Source organism: Dermochelys coriacea, chromosome 15, assembly GCF_009764565.3.
Source record: "Dermochelys coriacea isolate rDerCor1 chromosome 15, rDerCor1.pri.v4, whole genome shotgun sequence".
NCBI lineage: Eukaryota > Metazoa > Chordata > Testudines > Dermochelyidae > Dermochelys > Dermochelys coriacea.
The window spans coordinates 6,668,763-6,692,280 of NC_050082.1; the positions used below are offsets into that span (position 1 = coordinate 6,668,763).

Genomic DNA, 23,518 nt, shown 5'->3' on the forward strand with positions numbered 1-23,518 from the left:
GGCTGGATGGGTGTAATTGAGTGACTACCCTCCTTTACCAATCATGGCATTCCACACTGCAGCTGGCAACTCTGCTTTGAACAGCTCCAGCTACTAGCTTAAAACTGATGCAGATAGAATCCAAGAGGGAGGGAGACAGAAAGCCAAGATATCTGGGATTTTTATGGGGTCATTTTAGATTCATAGAGTCCAAGGGACTGTTGTGATCATCTATGTCTACACTGGCAGAGTGACAGTGCCGGCAGTTACAGCACCGCTCAGAGAGTGCTGAAGGGACACCACTGTTATGTGGTCACACGGTCAGTTGCCTGGCCAATAGCGTGTTCACACTTGTGGCACTTGCAGTGGTATTTGGAGTGGTGCACTCTGGGCAGCTATCCCACAGAGCAGCTCTTCCTCTTCTGCTGCTAAGAGCTGTGGGAAGGCGGAGGGGGTCGCAGGTTATCCTGGGTTCTGTCCCAATGCCCTGTGATGCACTGCTTCGCATCCCAGCAATCCCTGTGCTTCTCTCTGCATTTGGTGCCATCTTTTAATGGTTGGTGTACTGCGCACTCTGCCTCTTCGGTCTGCAGGCATGGATCCCGCACTGTTGACCAATATGCTGCTCGCTCTCACTAACACGTCATGAGTGGCAGTGGAGTTATTCCTTAAACTACAAAGGCAAGAGGAGTTTGACATTGATCTTGCCACATGTAGTAGTACAACATGAGATTGCTTGTGGGATTCACAGAGGTGCTGACCACAATGGAACGCTGCTTTTGGGCTTGGGAAACAAGCACTGAGTGGTGGGATCACATCATGCATGTCTGGGATGGCGAGCAGTGGCTGCAGAACTTTCAGATGAGGAAAGCCACATTCATGGGACTGTGTGATGAGCTCACCCCAGCCCTGCAGTGCAAGAACACGAGAATGAGAGTTGCCCTATCGTTGGAGAAGCGCATGGTGATTACACTGTGGAAGCAAACCAGTTCAGAGTGGGAAAGTTGACCGTTGGACTCGTTTTGATAGAAGTGTGCAGGGCCATTAATCGCATCCTGCTCTGAAAGACTCTGGGCAACCTGCATGATATTGTGGATGGCTTTGGGCAAATGGGCTTCCCTAACTGAGGAGGGGTGATAGATGGCACACATATTCCAATTCTGGCACTAGACCACCTCACCACTGAGTACATTAATAGGAAGGGGTATTTCTCTATGGTTCTCCAGGCGCCTGTGGATCACTGTGGGCGTTTCACAGACATTAATGCAGGCTGGTCTGGAAAGGTACAGGACACACACAACTTTTGGAACACTGGCCTGCACAAGCATAAGTGCATGGGGCCGGATGCGCAGCATCCGAGAGTGCTAAAGGAGTTGGCAGATGTGATTGCAGAGCCATTGGCCATTATCTTTGAAAACTCATGACGATCAGGGGAGGTCCTGGACGACTGGAAAAAGGCTAATGTAGTGCCCACATTTAAAAAAGGGAAGAAGGAGGATCCAGGGAACTACAGGCCAGTCAGCCTTGCCTCAGTCCCTAGAAAAATCATGGAGCAGGTCCTCAAGGAATCAATTCTGAAGCACTTAGAAGAGAAGAAAGTGATCAGGAACAGTCAGCATGGATTCACCAAGGGCAAGTCATGCCTGACTAATCTAATTGCCTTCTGTGATGAGGTAACCAGCTCTGTGGATGAGGGGAAAGCAGTGGACGTGTTGTTCCTTGACTTTAGCAAAGCTTTTGACACAGTATCCCACAGTATTCTTGCCAGCAAGTTAAAGAAGTATGGGCTGGATGAATGCACTATAAGGTGGTTAGAAAGTTGGCTAGATTGTCGAGCTCAACGGGTAGTGATCAATGGCTCCATCTCTAGTTGGCAGCCAGTATCAAGTGGAGTGCCCCAAGGGTCGGTCCTCAGGCCGGTTTTGTTCAATATCTTCATAAATGATCTGGAGGATGGTGTGGATTGCACTGTCAGCAAGTTTGCAGATGACACTAAACTGGGAGGAGAGGTAGATACGCTGGAGGGTAGGGATAGGATACAGAGGGCCCTAGACAAATTAGAGGATTGGGCCAAAAGAAATCTGATGAGGTTCAACAAGGACAAGTGCAGAGTCCTGCACTTAGGACAGAAGAATCCCATGCACTGCTACAGACTAGGGACCAAATGGCTAGGCAGCAGGTCTGCAGAAAAGGACCTAGCGGTTACAGTGGACGAGAAGCTGGATATGAGTCAACAGTGTGCCCTTGTTGCCAAGAAGGCCAATGGCATTTTGGGATGTATAAGTAGGGGCATTGCCAGCAGATCGAGGGACGTGATCATTCCCCTCTATTCGATATCGGTGAGGCCTCATCTAGAGTACTGTGTCCAGTTTTGGGCCCCACACTACAAGAAGGATGTGGAAAAATTGGAAAGAGTCCAGTGGAGGGCAACAAAAATGATTAGGGGACTGGAACATGTGACTTATGAGGAGAGGCTGACGGAACTGGGATTGTTTAGTCTGTGGAAGAGAAGAATGAGGGGGGATTTGATAGCTGCTTTCAACTACCTGAAAGGGGGGTTCCAAAGAGGATGGATCTAGACTGTTCTCAGTGGTAGCAGATGACAGAACAAGGAGTAATGGTCTCAAGTTGCAGTTTGGGTTGGATATTAGGAAAAACTTTTTCACTAGGAGGGTGGTGAAACACTGGAATACGTTACCTAGGGAGGTGGTGGAATCTCCTTCCTTAGAAGTTTTTAAGGTCAGGCTTGACAAAGCCCTGGCTGGGATGTTTTAGTTGGGGATTGGTCCTGCTTTGAGCAGGGGGTTGGACTAGATGACCTCCTGAGGTCCCTTCCAACCCTGATATTCTATGATTCTATGAAGCCGGGGCTTTCTTCCAAGACTAGAAGATCACTACAGGGGAGGCTGAAATGTCCACTGTGATCCTGGGAGACCCCGCCTACCCCTAATGGCATGGCTTATGAAGCCATACACAAGGCACCTTGACAGCAGCAAGGAGAAGTTCAACAACAGGCTGAGCAAGTGTAGAATGACTGTTGAGTGTGCTTTGGCTGTTTAAAGGCTTGCTGGCGCTGCCTATATGGGAATCTGGACCTGGTCAATGACAATATTTCTATGCTTATAGCCGCGTTCTGTACGCTCCACAATATTTGTGAAGAGAAGGGTGAAAACTTCAGTCAAGGCTGGACTGCTGAAGCTCTGTTCCTGGAGGCTGAATTTGAACAGCCAGAGACCAGGGCTATTAGAGGGGCACAGCGCAGGACCATAAGGATCAGGGATGCCTTGAGACAGCAATTTGAAGCTGAAAGCCACTAATATTTGTTACTATGCTCAGGAGTGCAGTGCTTGTAATGCTAGGAGGTGATTGTGATTGGTACAGACAATGCACTATGAAGGTTTAAGAAAGTTGCATGTTGCTTTGCAGGGCTCTATTTGCTTTCAGTTAATGGAATAAAGATTGCTTTCAAACCAAAATAATTATTTTATTAAAAAACAACAGCACTGAGGGGGATGGGAGAAGGGAGGGTCCCAGGAGGAGGTGGGATCCGGAACAGTTAAAGATATGCAACCTTGTCCTTTGGAGTACAGTGCAGCAGATACTGTATGTCAGCAGGGCTAAACAGAGGGATGGGTGTCGTTCTCGTGTGCCGCATTCTCCTTTCAGTCCCTCTTCTCGCTGTCCTGCCACTCCTTCAATTCTTGTTTTTTGGCCATGGAATGTGTCATGACATCACATAGAAAATCCTCGTTAGTTCTTCGTGGCTGCTTTCTAAATCTGCACAGCAATAACAAAGAGGGAGGCTGGGCTCCCAAGGTCTCATCTGTGAAGCCAAAATGCAACATTTTACAGAAACAGTATTGTTTGCAACACACAGACCACTGATTTAAAACACAGCCACTATTCACATACCTGTCACTAACTGGCTTAACACTGGCAAGCACACATGAGCCTCAAGGGAGGGTCTTCTCCAAGACTTCAGCTTCCATCCTGGCCCTTTTGCAGCTCGCCTGTGTGCAGCAATGGTCCCCCTCACCCCCCAAGATGGCAGAGTGGCATGGGAAAGTTACCTTTAATGGGGCAAGAAACAAAGAAGCTCTGACAAAGAACCTGCAGCAGGGGATTGCCCAGTATCTCCATGAGAGTTTCCTGGAGCTCTCTGAGGCAGATTCCCGTGAAGTGAGGGAGTCAATCAACACCCTGTTCCACTGCTCAGACTAGGTATGTGATGGTACGTGCATCATACAGACACAAGCCTGCTTTCTGCAACTCTCCTGCCCCCAACAACTCGCTTCAGCAATTCCTAAAATCGAAGCCACTTACCAGGACCCTCCTCTCCTGTTTGCGCTTCTCCAAGCTCTGACAATTGTGACTGGCTAGCCTCCTCTTGAATAGAGAAGAGCTCTTGGCTGCATGCATCTCTGACCTCCGAGTCGTTCTCTGCCTATGGGTCCCCCTCCCCCTCCACAACCTCATCCAAGATTTCCTCCTCCTGGCTTGGTCCACTCTCGACTGGCACATGAGCCATCGAAGTATCCACAGGGACCTTTGCAGTGGAGGAGGGGTCGCCACCAAGTATCACGTCCAGCTATTTGTAGAACCGGCAGCTCGTGGTTGCAGTACCAGAGCGATGGTTTGCCTCCCGTGCCTTTGGTAGGTGTTCCGCAGCTCCTTCACTTTGACCCTGCACTGCTGTGTGTCCCGGTCATGGCCCCTTTCTGTCCTGCATCATGAAATCTGTCTGTAGGTATTATAATTTCTGTGGCTGGAGCACAGCTGGGAATGGACAGCCTCCTCTCCCCAAATGCCGCTGAGGTCCAGCAGCTCAGCATTGCTCCAAACGGGGGATCACCTGGTGTGTGGAGCAGGTATGGTCACCTGAAAAGATGCGCTGAGATCATAGGTGCCACTTTCTCCTGGTGCTCGAGCCTCTCCCACCCCTGGGCCCACCGACTCCTCTCTTGCCCACCTGCTCCCAACCCTGCCCTGCCCCCATTCCAACCCCTTGCCCAAAGTCCCTGCCCCAACTCTGCCCCCTCCTTGCCCCTATTGGAATCCTTCCCCAAATCCCCGCCCCAGCCCTGCCTTTTCCCTGCCTCCTCCACTGAGTGTGCCACGTTCCCGCTCCTCCCCCTTCCCTCCCACAGCTTGTTACGCTGCAAAACAGCTGTTTTGCAGCGGCAAGTGCTTGGAGGAGAAGCAGAGACGTGGCGTGCTCAGGGGAGGAGGCGGAGGTGGAGGTGAACTGGGGCAGGGAGCTTGACTGCTGATAAGTGCAAAGCACCCAGCAATTTTTCCTTGTGGGTGCTCCAGCCCCGGAGCACCCACAGAGTCGGTGCCTATGGCTGAGACCATTGTTCGCTTCACCAAGCAAACAGGAAGGGGACTTTCAAAATTCCCAAAGAATTTAAGGAGCGGGGCTCAGGGTTGGTCACCTGAGGGCAGGGCAGTGGAGTTCAAACCAATGACCAGACAGACATTGTGGGACACCTCCCAGAGGCCATTCGCAGTGCTGTCATTGACCAGGGTGTCTACACTGGCACCATGGCGCTCTACCCCCGGCCCAGAAAGCTCTTGTCAGGGTGGTGTTTTTACAGCACTGCATCTGAGCAGGTTCTGCGTGCTAAGTGGCTTGGCAGTGTGCACACCTCGGAAGTTACACCGCAGACTGCTGCTTTACTGTGCACAAACTTGCCAGTGTAGACAAGGCCTAAGCTCCTGTATAACACAGGCCAGAGAACATCCCTTATAGCATACCTTTAAAAAAGCATACCTCAGATCTTAATTTTAAAATTGCCAGTGATGGAGAATCCACCATGACCCTTAGTAAATTGTTCCAGTAGTTAATTAACCTCCCTGTTACAAACTGATGTAATCAAGTCACTCCTTAACCTTTCCTCTGTTAAGCTAAGGGAGCTTCGAGTTTTAAATCCTTAACACTTTTTTTTGTCGTGTGTGGGGGTTTCTTTTCGTGCATCAAATACTGCTGGTAAAATCATTTTGTAGCAATAAATCCGCAATGCGTAGCCCACATATGCTGCTTTCAGGCCCCTGTGGGGTGGTTTGTTTTGGAAGCGGGGTTGTTTTCATGGGGGAATCACAATTGATGTATTATAGGGTTGCAATATAAATAAGGGGCAATAAAAAAATCAGGGGGAAGGGGGAGAAATGTCTACTGCTGATTAGAGCTCTGAATACAGGGCAATCAAATATTCAAGTTCTGAAAGGAGAGAGAAACTGCCCCTTATCTTTTATGCAGAATAATCATCTTTGAGGAATTTTCCTGTAACCTCAGTGCCACTTTTTTACTCTCCATAAACTGGTTTTAGTTATTTTAAGAGGAACAGCCTCAAAAGCCAAGTCATTTATCTTTCCCAGAGCATTTTCCAGCATGTCACATTATGAAGACGGGAACATCACGTGTGCTGTCAGGGTTTTTTCTCCCTGCAGAACCGATAGGTCTCCTGTGGCTTGCTGATCCTAAGGCGATGCCATGGTCTGCGGTGCTGAAACCTGTGGGGGGTCAAGCAGGAGACCATTAAGATCTTCTTACAGGGAAGACCCTCAGCTGATGTAAGTGAGCTCAATAGTGCAATGCCGATTTACAACAGCTGAGAATCAGGCCTTTCCGTGTCTCTGGTGGGATTGAGACAGAAAATAGCTTTTCTGAAGGCAGGTTTATGTCACCAAAAATTAATGGGCGCCAGTTGCATTATATAAGGCTCGGGGCTAAATTGTACCCTCAGTTACACCACTGATTTTAAAAGAATTGCATGGGTGGTTCCTGCCTGGATCTTTAATTTTATATTGACCATATCCTGTGTCCCATCTCTATCCAGCTCATTTATCAGCCATTCTCTTGATGCATGGTTCCTGGTAGTTGCTGTAATCAGTTGGTGCATGGTATCTTGCTTAAGAAAGAAGAGGAGGGCTACTTAGACAAATGAAAAATGGGCTTCTTTCATCGTTTGGACTGAAACGATAAGTTCATCTTTCAAGTCTGGTAAACAGCAGGGTTTGAAATCAGAATACTGCCACCAACAGGGGCTTATGTTGAACTACTAAATGGTCAAGCCCAGGGCTTTAAGACCCAGGAGGTGGGGCAATTCTGTCATTAATCTTTTGACAAGTTTTGCATTCTGGCTTCTGAATTTCATAGCACATCAGCTTGGAGAATTGTGTTAATGGTCCTCTGTACTGAGATTCTTTCTGCAAAGTTACAGTGAAAAGGAACATTACCTAGTGGTTAGACTTTTGGGTTACGTTCCTGGCTCCTCCACCAACTCATTGCCAGCTGGTGCAGGTGACCTTGCCTCACTTACCCTGTCTGTAAAATGGGGACTGTAATATTAACCTGCTTCTCCAAGACCTTGTGAGACTTAGTCAAGAAATATTTGTAAAGCGCTTGGAAATCTCATGTTAAACGTGCACTACTGACAGGGCTCCCACCATGGATGGTCACGACTCCCAGTGGGGCTACAGAAAGATGTCAATGGTAGCCTTCCCATACTGCTAAATAGTAAGAGGTCTTAGCTAGGTCCTAATTAGATGGGAGAAGGTCCCGGAGGGAAGGGCCCAATACAGAAAAAGTTGAGAATGAATGCACTACAGAAATGCAACAAGTAACTAACCCAAGATGTAGAGATACTCAGAAAATGGAATTCCATCCCATGGGAAATTCTGAAATTTCAAAATTTGTTTTCAACCCAACTAAAGGCCAAAGGTAGAAATCTCAAACTATTTTGTGGAGTAGAAATTCTGAGATATTTCAATTCAGAAACATCATCATGTCCTCATCAAAACTTTCACTTCAACTTGCTCATTTTGGTTCATGTCTATGTTGAAACATTATAATATAACAACACAACACAATATCTATATCTATATATAAAACAGAAACAAAACAAGAATGTCAAAAGGAAATACTCCATTTTGTTTTCAAATCATTTCAAAAGTTTCTCCATCAAAACCTGTTGAAATCAGCTTGTTCCTATGAAATATTTCAATTTCAACAAAACCGCATTTGCTGGCGGAAAACTGTTCCATCAATGAAAAAAATATATCCTGTTCTACCAAGCTGTAGACATCCCATAGTGTAGCTCTGGGGAATCTGAATGGAAATTAGGGATATCAGACCCATGTAATAACTCATCCAATTGTACAGAAACAAATCGACTCAGACATGAATTTAGAAGAGACCCCTCTTTTCCATTTCTTGCTCTTCGCTTTAGAGATTTGAGTTGGGTTTTAGCTTCTCTTTTGAATGCACAAATGGATTTGCCTTTATTAAAGCTATTGTCCAGTAACATAGTATTCAGGCTACACACCTTCACTGCAACTTCATTAAAGAGACCTTGATGCTGCCATGCAATATTACTGCTCACCTGCGGATGCGTTACTGAGGGAAAGGAAAGCAAGAACAACAGGCCCATGAAACACATGCAGATCTCTCACCTAGGTATAATAACAGGTTTCAGAGTAGCAGCCGTGTTAGTCTGTATTCGCAAAAAAGAAAAGGAGTACTTGTGGCACCTTAGAGACTAACAAATTTATAAAAAGAAAAGGAGTACCGGTGGCACCTTAGAGACTAACAAATTTATTAGAGCATAAGCTTTCGTGAGCTACAGCTCACTTCATCGGATGCATTTGGTGGAAAAAACAGAGGAGAGATTTATATACACACACACAGAGAACATGAAACAATGGGTTTATCATACACACTGTAAGGAGAGTGATCACTTAAGATAAGCCATCACCAGCAGCAGGGGGGGGAAAGGAGGAAAACCTTTCATGGTGACAAGCAAGGTAGGCTAATTCCAGCAGTTAACAAGAATATCAGAGGAACAGTGGGGGGTGGGGTGGGAGGGAGAAATACCATGGGGAAATACAGGTTTCAGAGTAGCAGCCGTGTTAGTCTGTATTCGCAAAAAGAAAAGGAGTACTTGTGGCAACTTAGAGACTAACAAATTTATTAGAGCATAAGCTTTCGTGAGCTACAGCTCACTTCATAGTGAGCTGTAGCTCACGAAAGCTTATGCTCTAATAAATTTGTTAGTCTCTAAGGTGCCACAAGTACTCCTTTTCTTCATGGGGAAATAGTTTTACTTTGTGTAATGACTCATCCATTCCCAGTCTCTATTCAAGCCTAAGTTAATTGTATCCAGTTTGCAAATTAATTCCAATTCAGCAGTCTCTCGTTGGAGTCTGTTAGCCATCGGTACTCCTTTTCTTTTTGCAAATACAGACTAACACGGCTGCTACTCTGTAACAAATTTATTTGAGCATAAGCTTTCGTGAGCTACAGCTCACTTCATCGGATGTATAAGTAGCTGTAAACCTACTTAGACATTTAGGGTGGTATTTTAGAATCCAGATCCCTTAGGCAGCTGCAGTGTGGTGATTCTTGGCCTCAGAAGAACTTCAATTCCTTGCTATATTAATACCTTCATAGTGTATTTGGGAAGATTATGTTCAAGTACCAAAAGCCTATTGACTGGTAAAAATATGTATCATTTGACTGCCCTCTAGTGGCTGAAGAAAATGTATGCAGCAAGAGAAATATTGTTTGTATTAATTATAACTTCTGACACATTGTGAATGAAAACTGCTGAATAAGAGTCCAGGGCTTACTGATGTAAGCAACCCCAGTGATGTCAATGGGATTGTCCAATGAGGAAGAACTCCAGGATCAGGTGTCACATGTTCTATACAAATCCTGTGGTTAAGATTGCCTTGCTCCTCCTAATGCCAATTTATATTTTTAGTATTTATTATTATTAGTAGTAGTACAGTAGCATCTAGAGGTTCCAGCTGAGATTAGGGCTCCATTGTGCAGTACAAATGCAGAGTGAGAGCCAGTGCTTCTCCCAATCTAACGAGACAAGGCAGACAAAGGGTGGGAGGGTAAGGAAAGAAGTTACTTGCCCAAGGTCTCCGGCAGAGCTGGGAACAGACCCTAAAACTCCTGAATGCTAATCCTGAGGCCTACCCACTGGATCACATGGCCTTTCAAACAAGAAACCACTTCCTCATTTGCCAAAAAAAGTACCTTTTTGTCATTGCTCAGGTGAGTCAAAGGGCTTGTCTACACTGCCCCGCAGTTCAGACTATGGGGTGTGTGAATAGAAGTGCACCCCAAAGTGCTGCGCTGCTTTGGGGGGATACAAATTAAAAGGTTCCTAGATTGCGTTAACAGAGTCCTCTTCAAACAGGACTGCATTAATGTGAACCAGGAGCCTTTTAGTTCAGGCCTGCAAGCATCCACACGTGAGTGGCGGGTATCATTGGCTGGGGGAGGCTGTGCCTCCCCAAACAGCCTGGTGTGGCCCCACCCATGCTCCACCCCCAGACTGCCTCCTGCAGTTCCCGGCGCTCTGCCCTGCTTCAAGCTGGCTGGGGCTGGCCGGCCTGCCTGCCATGGGGACTTGGAGTGGCTGGTGCTGGGGCTGTGCTGCCCACCCTGTGCTGCAGCCATGCTGCCCAGATGCCCGGTGCTCTGGGGCTGGCCATCCAGCGCGTCGGGCTGCGGGTGCTGCCGCCCGGTGCTGGGGCCCATGGTGAGGGTGCTCTGGGCTCCTGTGGGGGAGGGGGTACAGGAGGGGAGGGACAGGGCCTCAGGCACAAGGAAAGGGGTTGGGGGCTAACCTCCCCCAATGGCCGGGTCACTGGCTGCCCATGCATCCACACAGAGGAGTTACAGCATGTGAAGCTATTCACACCCCCATAGTCTGAACTGGTGAGGCAGTGTGGACATAGCTTAAGAACCAAAATTCCTAATTTTTAACCCCTGGTGTTAATAGTTGCACTTCCTTATCACTGTCTCTTATAAGGCTTTGGTACAGTGCCTGCACACTGGCCAGATCCTCAAAAGTATTGAGGTGCCTAACTCCCATTTTTCAGAGTAGCAGCCGTGTTAGTCTGTATTCGCAAAAAGAAAAGGAGGACTTGTGGCACCTTAGAGACTAACAAATTTATTTGAGCATAAGCTTTCGTGAGCTACAGCTCACTTCATCGGATGCATTTGGTGGAAAATACAGAGGAGAGATTTATATACACACACAGAGAACATGAAACAATGGGTTTTATCATACACACTGTAAGGAGAGTGATCACTTAAGATGAGCTATTACCAGCAGGAAGGGGGGGGAAGGAGGAAAACCTTTTATGGTGATAATCAAGGTGGGCCATGCCAATGGGAGCTCAGGGCCTAAATACCTTTGAGGATCTGGGCTAATGAGACCCTGACCCAGCTGGGGTCTCCAGGTGTAGTCATAATACAAAGCAGGGGGTGTGCTTTCCTATTTGCACTGCACAAATGTGCGTGTCATTTAGACCCTTTGTGAAGTGATGCTTTGGGTGACTGAAAAAACAACCCGCTTCCCCAGCTTAGCCGGTTTAAATACAAATTAGCTTTTAAACAAATACATACACATTAGCGTTTAATAATACATTGCACTTGTCTAGTGCCTTCCACTGAGGTTCTCAGCATTCTCGGTGTCCTATATGTTTGCCACTAGCCACATGTAGCTAATAGGCTATTGAATTGTGGCTAATGCATGTGGCTTTTTTATAATGTGGCTAATAAGAAAAATTCAAAACCACAAGTGTGACTAGCAGTGTGGCTAGCTTCGACTTTCTATTGGACACTGCTGCTTTATAAGCATGAATAAATGAAGCCTCACAAATCCCATGCTTGTTAGATTAATGTTATCCCCATTTTACAGATGGGAAACTGAAGTGCAGAGAGGGGTAGGCCAGCCCTTTCAAAAGTGGCCACTGATTTAGGGTGCCCAGATGTAAACCCCTTGGACCTGCTTTTCACAGGTGCCAAGGACCCACCATTTTCAAAGACTTCAACTGGCAACTGTCTTCAGCTTGTCCGAATGATAGCAACTTTTCCTTAGCAGATAGCAAAGACTGCTGAAGGACACCCCTACCTTGTACTAAGTTCCTGCCCAGTTCAAATTACATCACCATCATTTGGTTAATTCTGATATGCCACAGTTTTAGCGTGCACAGAATTAATCCAACGTATGGGATCGGGGCAGAATTCAGGGTGCTGTATTCTACATTGTTAATAATTATAATATCATGTGTATTCAGGTAGAGCCAAAAAGTCCTAAGCAGGGTCAGGACCCCACTGTGCTCGGCCTATTCACACACAGACCAAAAGATGCAGCTCTGAGAAAGGAGAGCATGTAATTTTCACCGCTCTGGGAGTAGCCCCAGGACTCATTGTGACTCAGAGACAGCCCTCTGTAGGTATTAAAAACCTGCGCTGGCCCATGTCAGTTGACTCAGAGTCCCAGGGCTTGGGCTCAGGGGCTGTTTAATTGTGGTGTAGACGCTAGAGACCGGGATCCTATGGTGGGGGGGGGGGGTAGTATATCCCAGACTCCAGCCCAAGCCCAAACATCTACACTGTAATTGAACAAACCCTTAGCCGGAACCCTGCAAGTCCAAGTCTGCTGGCACAGGACAGCTGGCGTTGTCTAACTGCAGTGTAGACATGCTCTGAGTCACATCTCTTCCCCTGCATTCTCCTTCCTTTCAAGTAAGGATAGCAGATTACTCCTGGTCTATATCAGCAGCAACCTATTCCCTTTTTCTGCCCTCATGTTGACTCATCTACTCTGATCCCTGAGTGTAAGAGTGGGGAAAGGAGGAAAGCCAAAGCTCTGCCCATTCCCCTCACCTCCCTGCCCACCTGCTCTGGGAGGGAAGGAAGGAAGCAGGCAGGTTGTCCACTTATTTCTAGGCATGTAGACCCAAGGTCCAGGTAGCCCACATACCAAGATAAAGATGGCTTCTTTACTCCCTTGCATTGGTATATAGTTCAAGTCACCATCTATCCCTATGAGGGTGTGTATCACCTTGGACAGTGAACAACAAATATTACAGCAATGAACCTGTATGGAAAGGCAGCCCAACGACCGACTTGGGAACAATTTACCAAGGGTCATGGCGGGTTTTCCATCATTGACTATTTTAAAATCAAGTTTGGATATTTTCCTGAAAGCTCTGCTCTAAGGATTATTTTGGGGCAGGTCTCTGGCCTTTGTTATATAGGAGATCAGACAAGGTGACCACAGATGTCTCTTCTGGCTTTGGAATCTATGGGGTCAGGGCTTCATGATTTCCCACAACTGCAGATGGGCTGCTCCAAGAGCAGAGTGCTTTGGCAGCTCCTATCCTGTCTCCACTTAGCCAGGCCCCAACTCCTGCATGACCCCAGGGAGGGGAGCAATGTAGGAGCATGCTGGAGGTGGGGCCATAGGCAGGAGTTGGAGTGGGAGAGGTTCTGTGCTGAAGCAACATAAAGGGACCAAACCAGGGACTAGAATCTGGCCCCCTGCGTTTCAACCTGGTGTTCCTTGTACTAAATCACGTTGCTTCAATCTATGCTAAGAGGCACAAAACCAAGCTGTTTTCTTTCCAAGCTTCAAACAGGGCATTAGGAACAAAAGAGAACATTGAAATAATACACTTATCAACACAACGCCGCTGGCACGTCCCCAGTAGCATTGAGTCCTGAGACGAATAACAAAAGGTTCTAGTAATGCCAGGTAACAAAAGGTGTCTTGTTATCAAATTGGCATACATATGCCAATGTCCGCTCTAATGTGCGCCTTGTGAAATCCTGTAAGTCAGCATTCAGCCCACTCACTTTTGCTTCAGAAGTCCTTGGTTAATACCTTAGTAGGGACACAGATTCTTTATGCCAGTGCCCAGTGCATGGTTTGACATGCCCTGTGTTGCATCTGATGCTGTACAGCAGAGTGCAGTTTGCATTCATTTCAAAGGAACAGCTTTTTGTTCCTGGGGTCCTGGGCTTTGTTAAAATGGAAAATGCAGGCATTCGTCCTGTTCTCTGGCAACTCAGAAAGACAGCAAACTACTGTGACTTAATAGAAAGGGACCTTTGGGTCAAATGGCAGAGTCTTCTCTATTGGAGCCAGTAGTCTTCCTTTCAAGTCTTAGCAGAGAGTGAGTCACTTAATGGACTTGCTCTCCAGACAGGTAAAGTATGCGTGATTCTAAACTTACCAGAAGACATCTTTGAGACCAGAGACTCAAGGAACCCAGCATACACTCAGGGAGTCTTTCCTTAAGTGCACCTGCTACCTTCATCCAATTCTTTCTCCTAACTTCATCATAACCTCTGGCCTCAGCCTGCAGATTTCAAGCATCTCAGATGTTCCATGGTCTGTAGCAATGGCATCTTCAAAACCATCAGGGACAATTCAGGCTTTCAATTGATCTTGACAAAAGTTTGACTCAGGGCTACATTCTACCTACTCTCAAGGGTGGTTGGTGTGTTTCAATGAATCTATTTTGAATCCTTTTTAAACAGAGAAGTGTTCCCCACCTTATCCCAGCTCTTTCATAGACCGCTGTACGATTCTTCTCATAGCTCTACGCCTCAAGCCCCCTTCTTCTCTTCTTCACAAAACCTGCATGAGTAGAAGCAAAAAGTCAGACTGCATAAAGTTATGTGCTTGGGAAACTTATCGGTGAAGTTGTACAACTGCACAAACCCTTTCATCTTTGTAGATGGGATCAAAAATGTATTAAAGTTAAATCGCTCCCATTTTGCTCAGCCCAACATTCTAGAAAATCAAGTTAATAATCATGGTAACTAGCAGACTAATGATTGTAATTACTAATAGATACATCCTATCATTATATCATTCCCACCATAATAACCACCAAGCAATCTAGCCATTCTGCTCCTGAAAATGAACTCCTTATGGTTAGCCTGTTACCATTAACCTTCTCTCTTGTGCTGTCTACTCCAGCTCCTGAACCTGACGTAAAATATAACTAGCATGAAAAAAATTGAATCTAACGATTTTGTTCCAAACACAGGGCCTGATATTGCCCATCCTTCCTCCCAGAAAATAGAATCTTACCTTGTAGGGAGACCCCAGGGCACAGATCCTCAAAGGGTACCTAGGAGCCTACTCCCATTCATTTCAATGGGAATTAAGCACATAAATCTGTTGCCCCCTTTTGATCCGAGCAGCTAGTCAAAGTTTGGGGCCCTGGGAACATTCCAGCTGGAAGTAAAAATTGATGGGGTCTGGTATTTTGTCTGAGACAGTCTTGTTTATTTACAAGGAATGTACTAAGTCCTGCTCCTCTGTGTAGAGGAGGAACCGAGAAAAAAAATGAGCATTTTCTTAGATTACAGCCCAAGACTTTTTAGCCAACAGACCCAAAAACTCACTCTCTAGCTTTCCTCAGGGTCTCACTGTGGTCACCAGCTACTGCATGGCTTTCTTGCCTTCTGCCTCTGCCTCTCTCGGAGTGGTCCTTCTGGTCTCCATGTCCAGGTGTTCTCCCTTCCCTCACCCACACCCAAGCTTTACTCAAAACAATACTCAGCAAAAGCTCCTCTGCCCACCCAGTCTAAAATTCCTGGGTGGGTTCCCAAGCACTTTTGTCTCAGGTGGGGAGGCTGATGATTAATTTATCCTGACAGTTCCGTTCCTTGAAGGGTGAATTCACCCCCAATCTCAAAACAGTTTGTGGTCCATGCAGTCACCAGGACTTTTTAGCACAGGTGCCAACTTCCATTTTTCTGGGTGGGTGCTCCCCGAGGCCCCACCCCCACTCCACCTCTTCCCCCAAGATCCAACTCTCGCTCCGCCTCTTCCTGCCCCAGCTCTGCCCCCTCTCCGCAGAGCCTCTTGCCTGCTGCTGAACAGCTGATCGGCAAGTGGCTGGTGGGTGCTGAGCACCTGCTATTTTTTCCCCCGTGGGTGCTCCAGCCCCAGAGCCCCCACGGAGTCAGTGCCTATGCTTCTTAGCACAGGCTTACCTTTGATGACCTGGCCCTGGGACGTTTCATTAAGTCAAGCACTACTCATTGTGGCTAAGCCTGGAAGAATCTGGCCTACCTCAGGGATGGGGAGCATCTCTTCTTACATCTCTATAAAGTATTATGCACAGCTGTGACACTAGAGTAATAAATAATCATAATGATGAACACATTGTATCTCTGGGGGTCCTTCTTATCACTAGAATCAAGTGCTTTGCAGACACTGGTACTTAAGTCCCCTCCCCCCAATACCACTGTGAAGTATGAGGTGAGTAAGAGATATATAAAAATCACTTCATCCATCAGACAATTTTCTTTCCAGCTGCATCTGTTTAACAGCAGACAGCCATAGCAGAGAACATTTTAGGACAGGAAGTGAAGAATGCCACTGCCTGTTGAAACTGAAGGGGCCATTGGAGTCAGCAGACTGACTCAATAACATAACCAGGTGAATATCCTAATTCTTGAGAAAATGCCATTGCATCTTTAAATGACCACACATTGCCAGAACTTTGGTGTGATGTCCAAAAGAGGTGCTGAGTTGCCCTCAATTTCCAATAGAAGAGTGCTCTCTGCCACCACAGAGTAAAGAGGAAGGATGGTCCAGTGCTTAGCGTGCTAATCTATGCCATGAGAGACCCAGCTTTAATTCCTTGCTTTGCTGCACACTTCCTCTATAACCTTGGCCAAGTCACTTTCAATGGGAGTTCGGCACTTAAGTACCTCTTAAGGTCTGGATCTTAGTCTTTCTGGGCCTCAGTTTCCCGTCTGTAAAATGAGGATAACATCATTGCCCTATCTCAGAGGGGTGTTTTGAGGATAAATACATTAAGGATTGTAGGTCTGGAAGTCATACAAGTACTTAAGATGGATTTCTGCTTCATAGAAAAAAGCATCAACAAAGGAACCTGTGACACTGAAAAAGATTTGGGGGTCATGGCAGATAATCAGTTGAACATGAGCTCCCAGTGTGACGCTGTGGACAAAAAAGCTAATGCAATCCTGGGATGCATAAATTGAAGAATCTCAAGTAGAAGTAGAGAGGTTATTTTACCTTTATGTATGACGCTGGTGTGGCTACTGCTGGAATACTGTGTCCAGTTCTGGTGCCCACAACTCAAGAAGGATGTTGATAAACTGGAGAGTGTTCAGAAAAGACCCAAGAGGATGATTAAAAGATTAGACAACATGTCTTACTGTGACAGACTCCAGGAGCTCAATTTATTCAGCTTAACAAATAAAAGGTTAAGGGGGTGTGTAATGGGGCAAGACTTACTGGTGCAGCACCTCCTGCTGGTTGTCCAGGGAATTAGCTCTTCACCAGCACTGAAGCACCCTCTGCACACCGGTGTCTCACCTGCCACTGGCCTTGTGTCCCTCCCGGACCCTGGTGCCTTTTTCCCTGGGGATCTGCCCCTGCAGGACCCCTGCTCTGGGTCTCCCCTCCCAGGAAACCCCCAACCCTCTAGACCCACCTTGCCTCAGTGGCTACTGCCAATGATCAGCTAGCCGCCATTCACTGGGGCAGACTGCAGTGTAATGGACACTCATCACTGCCTTTGCCTATCCTCAGGCTGCCCCTCTGCAGCCCCAGTGCCTCTGTAGGCCTTCACCAAGGCCTGCAGCCTAGGGGTTTATCAGCCTGGAGATCCCAAGCGCTGCTGTGCTCAAGCACCCTGTTTCCAGGCAGCTAGCCCTTCCCACTCCAGAGCAAGAGTGGGACTCCTCCAGCTCCTGGCCCTCAGCCTTCTTACAAGGGCCAGCTGGGCCCTGATTAAGCCAGCCACACCTGTGGACAGCTACAGTCAGCTTCCCCCAGATGTTCTTAATCTCTCCAGTGCTGCTTTTAACCCCTTCAGGGCCTGAGCGGGGTGATCACCCTACTACAGGGTGACTTGACTACAGTCTAAAGTTATCTCCATGAGATACAAATATTTAATAATGGGCTCTTCAATCTAGCAGAGAAAGGTCTAATACAGTCCAGTGGCTGGAAGTTGAAGCTAGACAAATTCAGACTGGAAATAAGGTGTATATTTTTAAGTGAGGATCATTAATTGGAACAATATACCAAGGAGCATGCTGGATTCTCCATCACAGACAATTTTAAAATCAAGATGGGATGTTTTTCTAAAAGCTCTGCTCTAGGAATTATTTTGGGGAAGTCCTATGGGAGGTCAGACTCACTAGATTATCCTAATGGAACTTATGAATCACCAACATAATATCTTCTAATACCTAGGTGTATTTAATGATCTCCCATTCAAATGCCTACCAAGTTTAACCCTAGTTAGTTTGTGGCCTCTGAGCAGCTTGCTACACAAGGTGGTATAAGTTCCGGTCAAAAGCATCAATCAATCAGATTCTGAGCCCAGCAGTGGAGGTGGGGGTCCAGGTTTTTGTGAACAGGATTTGTTTTTTGACAGAAAATTTTAAAATGCAAAATTCCCCCCCCACACACACACACTTTTTTTAACCAATTGTTTCAGTGAAGGGAAACCCCCACTTTCTCCTATTTTTTTCATTCCCCTTCCTATGCCCTCTTTTCCAATGGGAAAAGAAGTTTGGAGAAAGTGAGGTTTTCCCCCCAAACACACAAAAATTAAAGGAAAAGTTTCATCAGACATTTTGAGCAAAACAATTTTATTTCCTTCACAAAATACACTTAGGTTTTTTCAACCAGACGTAGAGATGTCATTGTGTGGGATCGCTATGGAAAATAATATTAAACAAGTGAGTTGTTTGTATAGTCACTTAACAACCCTGCAGGAGAACGTTGATATTTTAATAGAATATTGAATGATATAATATTAGGTGCTGAAATCTTTCGTCTGCCTGTTAAGCCAATTTTAATACAAATTGGAACCTGTCTTACAGCATCTTCTGCTGGGCCCTTGCACAACTGAAGTCACAACTGGCATAGTTTGTAAGCAAAATGGCTACCTGTTGAGCACAGGTTAGGAATGCCAGATCTAATAAAATCCATTTAAAACGAGAATGACATAATATATTAATGGTTACAAGTGCTTCTTACTGTGTTCGCTTCCAGGCTATTAGGCTGAGCAAATCTAGCACAATGTAGCACTAGGGGTATCCGAATGAATTAGGTGAGATTGCACTGTACAACAAAGCCACCAAACTTTAATGTTTAAAGAATGCTTTGTTTCACTTTCTATTCCCTCAGCCTGTCTCAAACCACATCCACCTGCAACCCAGCTAGTGGGAGAGTGGAAGCCCATTACAAGTTAAATAATACTTCAGATGTGCTGGTCTCTTTAGAGGCTGTTGACTTAGATCCTACATTTTGCATAATTGGAAAACTCTGCTTGAGACACCCAGGGCTGTGATAGTTTGCGAGTGGGGAGCAGGGCTTGCAGAATCAAGGAACATTAGCAGAGCTAAGCTTGCCCAGACTGACAACAGGATGACCTGGTAGTATTAGTCTCAGAGATCCACTATTATTCATGCATTTCTCCAATAAAATGAATGTCTGGAGCGGCTCACGACCATGAGTGCCTGCCTCAGGGCAGATGGGCAAAACCAGGGCAGACGCCCCAAACTGGTGGTGTGTCTATGGATTTCACCAAGCCAGTAACAAATGTGAACTCCTGGATCACTATAACAGTCTTACCATGGAATCAGACAATCCCCTTAGAGTGACTCTCCAGTCTGTCTTGTTATCCAGACAAACTGGACTTAGTGATAAATGGTCACTTTCACCAAAAATCACACCACATTCAGGCTGCTTCCAGTCTTAAGAGACCAGTCACTTACTCCCAGATCAATTGGTTTCCTAGATCTTACACCAAAGAAGCTTGTAACCAATCCTGTAATAAACTATCTAAAGGTTTTTTTTGACTAGTTACCACTGCTCGTTTGGGATGTGGGTTTTTATTGTTGGGAGAGCTCTCCCCGGGCGATAAAGCGTATCTACACTGCTCACTTCACAGTGCTGCCATGGCCACACTGTAATGTGGGCAGTATAGACGTACCCTCAAAAGCTTGTCTCTTTCACCAACAGAAGTTGATCCAATGAAAGATATTACCTCAGCCATCTTGTCTCTTTAAATATTCTAAGCATTGGCCTGCTGCCAGATGAGAAAAACATAGGATACTGTTCAATTAAAAGACAATAAAACACACTGGGCTGGAAGTTTCATGGCTGTTTGAATTTCAAAAGGGATTTCAAATCTCTCCTCCTGTCTGCTTCCCCCACCCATCTAACAGCAGCTATAAATCCTCTTCTATCGCAGGAGATTATTCCACACCCATCAATTAATCTGGAGAGAATGTGATTTTGTGGATTGAGCTCAGGGACTGGATTTAAAAACTTCGGAGCTCGACTCTTGTCTCTGCTACTGATTTGTTGTGTGGTTTTGTGCAAGTCACCTATGGCCTAATTTTCAGAGGTGCTGAGCACCGACACCTCTTAGGGAAGCCAGTGAGAGCTGTAATTGCCTCATCTATAACATGAGAACAGTTTAGCTCACGAGGTGTGAAGGAGAACTAGTTTAGGCACGAAAATTGATTGTGTGGTTAAGGTGCTGGCCTGAGAATAAGGAGATTTGGCCTCTATCACCAGCTGTATGTGTGATTTTAGGCAGGGCATTTCATCTCATTCTGGTTTTTTTTGCTATTTAGATTTTATACTCTTTGCAGTGAGGACGGTCTCATACCACGGCTTTGCACAGCACAAGCACACTGGGGCTCTGATTCAGTTGAGGAACCTAGGTGTTACCATAACACAAAAAATAATAACATCGATACAGGGGGTTGAAACTGCAAAGTTCTAAGGTTTATGATCATAATGGGAGAGCCTTTGCTTGCATTTGGTTTTTCCCATCTCTCTTTACATTCCTTCTTGGACCGGCTCTTTAAGGAATTGAATATATGTGCAGAGGGCACAGATGCAGCAAAAAATAAAGTATCATATAAACGGTTCAAAGCAATGGCTTATATTCCAGAGATAAATTTAAAAAGAAATCATATCTAAATCTCCAAAGGAACAAGAAATGGTGAAAAATAGTATAGAGAACAAGGAGAAAGAAAGAAAGAAAGAAAGAAAGAAAGAAAGAAAGAAAGGAATTGAACAAAATGGGAGAAGAGAAGGGGAGAGAAAAAAATCCAAAGGTTCCAAAAATTCATAAGTTTCTTTGGATTTTTTCTCGCCCCTTCTCTGCTCCCTTTTTGTTCAATTTATTTCTTTTTATGAATACAGTATTTATACTATACGGAAGCCACTCATCTCCTAGTTTTAGAAGGACCCTTCAACATGTAGAATACAATATGATCTTTCCTTCAAGTAGAAAAACATTTGTTTTTAAATTGGAACATGCTTGGTAAGCTTCCCCCCAAAAACACAGGTTGAAATTCCAGGCAGAAAAAGACTCACAAACTTGAACTAGTTTTGCAACACCTAAAGCTATTTTGACCTCCATGAGAACAATAAACAAGTGTTCAGCTGTCACTCACCGCCTTAACCAGAGCTCACTGAAGCCAGTGGAAGGTTGTCATTGACTTCAATGGGCTTTGGATCAAATCCACAGTGAACATATTAATTTTAATGTACAGGATCAAGCGTTCTCAGATAACTCATTTCAATTATGAGCCAGAAGGATGTATTTGGACAATGGCTTAAATTCTGGCATCGAGTCATATTTCCCTGTGATCAAGTCCTAAGCAAGCAACTGTTGGAGAATATATAATTACAGTACTTTGCACTTATACAGCACCTTTCATCCAGCAGTTTCAAATGCTTTACAAGAGCTAATTAAGCTCATAACATCCTGATGTGGTAGACAAATATTATCATCCCTATTTTATAGATGACTTACCAAATCCAAAGCCACACAGCAAGTGGCAGAGGTAGAACCTCAACACATTTTGAATATTATTGCCTATCTCTAAAATGTTGCTCTCATTTTTTACCTCCATGATGAGATATGCAGGGGGATTTAAATGTAGTAATCTTTGTAACAACCCCAGTCCCACTTGTCAGTTCCATCCATCTCAAGAGGCTTGATACATACCTAGATTGTTGGCTCTCTGTAATCTTTATACTGTATGTTTGCACAGTCCCTAGCACAATGGCCCTAGATTATACTATAGAACAAGTAACTAATACTAACACAACCAGTTTAATATAGCACAGATATGTAGTGGTCTATTACCTTGGAATCTGTCCCAGGACATAATTAAATAGACTTTAGCCATTATCTGTGCCCCTAGTGTCTTATTGCATGTTTTATGGATTTTTTGTATATGCTAGTCTCACAGATTTTACTGCAATTAAAAACCAAACAAAAAGCACCACATGATAACTATAGGATGGAGTTTACTGAGTTTGTAGGTGAACATAACCTGTTGCATGGAGAAACAAGTTTTCTTGAGTCTGTTTTATGACAGAAAAATTATTTATTACTGGGATTTGGATTTCAAAGCAAACACATACTGTCCTAAAAGTCACATGGGTAGAGACGGTCAGTCCTGCATTTTCTATTATCATACATATTGATTATTATAATAGAATGGGAGTTATGGAAATATGTTGAGAAGAGATTATAACTCAGAGGTATTTTACAGAAGACAAAAGAGCTGTGTGTATCTGTGTGTGTGTGAGAGAGAGAGAGACTCAGACGTTATAAGTAGAACTGGGTAAATTTTTTTAGGCAAAAGGTTTTTGTTTGTTTTCGATGAAAAATGCAGAATTTGGATTGATTGAAACATGTAGAAAATTTAGGTAGAATTCATGGAATTGTTTTGGTTAGAAATAAAGACAAAAGGAAAACATCCGAAAAAAAATCAAAACATTTTATTTCTACATTTTCAAAGTGAAACATTTTGATTCTTTGATTTGAAAACATCATTTCATTTTGAATTTGAGTACAATTTTATTTTTTGAAAAAGTTTAAAAGTTTGTCAACATTTTTGAAAAAAAATTTTTGTTTCAGCTTGACCAAAAATGGTGCGATTTTTTTCTGCTTTTTCAGTCCAGCCACTGAATTGAAAAAATCAGTTACTTGCACAGATCTAATTATAAATATTGCAAATATGTTTTCAACTTTGTACCAAGAGGCTGTCCTAGAACCTGGGAATAGTGGCGCATAGTGATGTGGCAACACACCTCCTGTTCCTCAGCCACACTCACTGTGCTGGGAAGGCTGCAAGGGGAGGTACAGGCTACATCTGGCCTATGCCCCTTGAGGATTCCCCAAATGCAGGGGGAATTCCCAGGTGGCCAGATCGGTGGTGCAAATTGGGTTGCATGGGTATAAAGAACTAGGACCTTTGTTTTAAAACTGAATAATACAGTTTTAAATTACAGCAGAACAAAGGATTCGTGAACTCACACTAGTTTTGCAAACTCCAAAAAATAGTTTGTGAGTTTTGCCAAGCCTTGGAAATTCCATGATGCTTACCCATCCCTATTTCAGACAATAACCAGGTATTGAGCTGTCACCAAAGGAACAAAGTCTACTGTACAGGATCAAGAATACAGCCAGAACTCACATGCCTCTCACAGATAAGCCCAAGGGATCAGCAGGGTGCTGTCCATATCTTAACAAGGAGAATCCTGTAAAAATATTCCCCTTAGCCTGTGATACACACTGTGTACAAGGGATACATGTGCTGCAGAGAGGAGGGAGAGGACGGAGTAATAGACAGGGAAATTGACCCAAATTTTTGCTTTGGTGGAAGGCCCTAGCGCGTCTTCTTCAG

At 45.0% G+C, this 23,518-nt stretch overlaps 1 long non-coding RNA gene across 1 annotated transcript in view; it reads right to left on the reverse strand.

The window, feature by feature from the left end:
• Positions 1-5,329: 5,329 nt before the first annotated feature.
• Positions 5,330-23,518, reverse strand: part of LOC119843766 — a 51,958-nt gene continuing 33,769 nt past the window's right edge. Inside the window, exons 4-5 of the long non-coding RNA XR_006275923.1 lie at positions 14,348-14,432; positions 5,330-6,492 (exon numbers count right to left, since the gene is read on the reverse strand). This is a non-coding gene — a long non-coding RNA (uncharacterized LOC119843766). The remainder of the gene's footprint in view (positions 6,493-14,347; positions 14,433-23,518) is intronic.